Raw genomic sequence first — 4,244 nt, forward strand, 5'->3', positions numbered from 1 at the left:
GGCGACAGAGCGAAACTCCGTCTAAAAGAAAAAAAAAGATCTGAACAGATGCCTCTGCAAAGAAGAAATGCAAATGGAAAATAAGCATATCAGAAGATGTTTAACATTATACATCATTAGGGAATTGCAAATTAAAACCACAAGGAGATACCGCTGCATACCTACTAGATAGCCAAAACCCCAAACACTGACAACCCTAATGCTGGCAAGGACCTGGAGCAGCAGCAAGAACTCCCATTCATTGCTGGTGAGAATGCGACAAGGTACAGCCACCCTGAAAAACGGTTGGCAGTTCCTTCCGAAGTTAAGTATACTCTTACCATACAATTCAGCAATCATACTCCTTGGTATTTACCCAAATGATTTGAAAACTTATGTCCACACAAAAACCACCACACACATATTTATAGCAGCCTTTTTTTCCCTAAAAGATCAATGTGATAGCATTAGCAACTTTATTCGTAATTGGCAAAAACTGGAAGCATTTAAGATGTTCCTCAGTAGGTAAACAAATAAAATGTGGTATATCTGGACAATGGAATACTAGTCAGTGATAAAGAGGGAAAAGTTGTGAACCCATGCAAAGAAATAAGTGAATCTTAAATACATATTGCAGAGTAAAAAGCCTGACAAAGCTGCCTACTCTATGAGTCCATTTACCTGACATGACATTCCCGAAAAAGCAAAATAGACGAAAAAAAGACAGAAAACAGATCCACGGTTGCCAGGGGTCTGAGAGAGGGGATCGTGCTTGACTAGGGGCAGCACAGGGATTCTGTAGGGCAGGGAAACTTCTGTATGATGCTGTAATGGTGGACACGTGACACTCTGAATATGTCAAAACCCACAGAACTTTACAGCAGACAGAGGGAACTTAAAATAGGCACCTTTTAAAATAATCTTTTAGAAGGTTGGGAGATCACAAGACGGAATGCAGACTGCGACAAAAGGCAATTAGAAATGTACAAAACAAACAAACAAAAAAGGAACAGAAATGTACAAAACAGCCTTACTGAAGGGGGTCAGGGAGAAAGGGGCTGATCTCAGTCACTCTGGAAATGAGTGGCATCTGTCAGACTAAAAGCAAAAGGAAGCACACATAAGCGCTGTACTCTGATTGATAAGATCACTCCCCACCAGGGTAGGGGTGAACGACTCTGAAACCTCTCCACCTTTATACCGGAATTCAAGAACTATGGCAATGGATGGAAGACGGTGGGAGCCAGGTTTCTCACTTTAATTTGAATTTTTTATTTTATTTTTAGAGACAGGATCTTGCTGTGTAGCCCAGGCTAGAGTGCAGTGGCACAATCATGGCTCGCTGCAGCCTTGACCTCCTAGGCTCAAGAGACCCTCCCAACTCAGCCTCCCGAGTAGCTGGGACCACAGGCATGCACCACCATGCCTGGCTAATTTTTCATATTTTTGGTAGATTTGGGGTTTCACCATGTTGGCCAGGCTGGTCTTGAACTCCTGACCTCAGATAATTCACCCACCTCGACCTCCCAAAGTGCTGGGATTACAGGCATGAGCCACCGCGCCTGGCCTGGGTTTCTCACTTTTAGAGTGGGAGGTTATAGACAAGCAAGGACAGACAGCTAGAATGACCCAGGTGGTGATGGATTAGAGTTGGAGACATCAGTGTGCACTCGTGTTGAGTTTAATATAGATACTGATGCGCATATGTATCTGTTTATAGATGTTATGTTAGTAACATAACATGAGTTAGTATATATATAAAATGGGTTAGTATATATATGGGTTTATATATATCTCTCTATCTATATGTATATGGGTTAGCATGCATATATATATATGTTCTTGCTGTCAGCAGAGAGGGCCTAGAAGCAGCAATACTCCAGGAACAATGGGCACACCTAGAGCCCGGATCTTTGTCTCCAACACCATTCTCTCAAAAATGGCTCCTTAAAGAAAATGGCTGGTTCTAGGACTGGTTCAGGAAATTTAAGGGATGAGCACAGAGCCAGAAAGTAAGGAAGTGCTCACACAGACAGCCACACCCACACCCACACAGGCATGCAGACACACAAGCAGTGATGAAGGGACATCAAAAGGACATAGGTGGCCGGGTGCGGTAGCTCACTCCTGTAATCTCAGCACTTTGGGAGGCCGAGGAGGGTGGATCATCTGAGGTCAGGAATTCGAGATCAGCCTGGCCAACGTGGTGAAACTGTCTCTACCAAAAAATACAAAAATGAGCTGGGCGTGGTGGCGGGCGCCTATAGTCCCAGCTACTTGGGAGGCTGAACTGGGAGAACCGCTTGAGCCCAGGAGGCGGAGGTTGCAGTGAGCAGAGATCACACAACTGCCCACCAGCCTGGATGACAGAGTGAGAACCTGTCTCAAAAAAAAAAAAAAAGGACACAGGAGCCAACTGAAAGAGACCCCAATGGTCCAAGATGGAAATTTTGAGCAAGAAAATAAAGAGTTGTGTTAGATTAAAACCAAATATAAGGTACACATGTACGAGTCCATACGGTTATAAATAAATGATTACATAGATAAATGTGGGAGAACAGATGAAATTCCTGTGCAGAACTCCACATCACTCGTGTAGATATTCCCCCTCCAGGAGGTGGCCCCGCTCCCTAACTGGGCCACACGGAGTAGCTTCCTTCCCAAGAGCAAGGTATGGAAAGGGGGAACAATCACTTCCCAGTGGAGAAACCCGACAAACAGGACCCCAGCCGGTTGTTCCAGGTCCACATGGGCCCCGATGAGGCGCCTCATCCCCGTGGTCTTCCTCCTGATCACCCCTGAGGCCCACCTGATCATGGGAAACAGCAAAAGGTTCTCAAGGGAGGTTGTTTTACAACATACTGCCCAGTCCTCCTCGAAGCTGTCAGGGCTACCAAGAACAAGGAGTCTGAGAAACTGTCATAGCCAAGAGGAGCCTCAGGAGACAGGATGACTAAATGCAACATGTGATCCTGACAGAAAAAGGACATTAGGGAAAAGCCAAGAAAACCTGAATAAACTATGGGCTTTAGTTACTAACAATGTTGATTCATTGTTTGCAATAACTGATGTTGATTCATTAATTGCAATAAATGAGCTGTCCTAAGGTAAGAGGCTAATCAGGCGGGAGATGGGGGTGGGCTGTATGGGAATTCTTGATACCTCTTCACAGTTTGTCTATACATCTAAAACTAGTCTAGAAGGCGAGGGTTGAAAAATTACCTATTGGGTACAACGTTCACTATTCAGGTTGTAACCACCTAATGGGTTCATTTTGCCCGCTGCCCAAATAGATAGAGCCGATTTATCAAGACAGGGTAATTACAAAAAGGAAAGTTTTGTTTTTTTGAGACAGAGTCTCGCTCTGTCACCCAGGCTGGAGTACAGTGGCGCGAGCTCAGCTCACTGCAACCTCCGCCTCCCAGGTTCAAATGATTCTCCAGCCCCAGCCTCCTGAGTAGCTGGGACTACAGGCGTGCACCACCATGTCCGGCTAATTTTTGTATTTTTAGTAGGGACAGGGTTTCACCATGTTGGCAAGGCTGATCTCGAACTCCTGACCTCAGGTGATCTGCCTGCCTCGGCCTCACAAAGTGCTGGGATTACAGGTGTGAGCCACCGCACCTGGCCTGTTTTGTTTTGTTTTGAGGCAGGGTGTCGCTCTCTAAGGCTGGAGTGCAGTGGTACAATCACGGCTCACTGCACCCTTGACCTCTTGAGCTCCTCTTGCCTCAGCCTCCCCAGTAGCTGGGACCACAGGTGCATGTCACCACCCCAGCTAATTTGTAAATTTTTTGTAGAGACAAGGTCTCGCTATGTTGCCCAGGCTGGTCTCGAACCCCTGGGATCAAGTGATCTGTGTCAGGCCTCTGAGCCCAAGCTAAGCCACCATATCCCCTGTGACCTGCACGTATACATCCAGATGGCCTGAAGCAACTGAAGATCCATAAAATAAGTGAAAATAGCCTTAACTGATGACATTCCAGCATTGTAATTTGTTTCTGCCCTACCCTAACTGATCAATGTACTTTGTAATCTCCCCTACTCTTGAGAAGGTTCTTTGGAATTCTCCCCACCCTTGAGAATGTACTTTGTGAGATCTGCCAAACATTGCTCCTAACTCCACCGCCTATCCCAAAACCTATAAGCACTCATGATAATCCCATCACCCTTTGCTGACTCTTTTCGGACTCAGCCCACCTGCTCCCAGGTGAAATAAACAGCCTTGTTGCTCACACAGAGCCTGTTTGGGGGGCTCTTCACAC

The sequence above is a fragment of the Mandrillus leucophaeus genome, unplaced genomic scaffold, assembly GCF_000951045.1.
Source record: "Mandrillus leucophaeus isolate KB7577 unplaced genomic scaffold, Mleu.le_1.0 Scaffold681, whole genome shotgun sequence".
Classification (NCBI taxonomy): Eukaryota; Metazoa; Chordata; class Mammalia; order Primates; family Cercopithecidae; genus Mandrillus; species Mandrillus leucophaeus.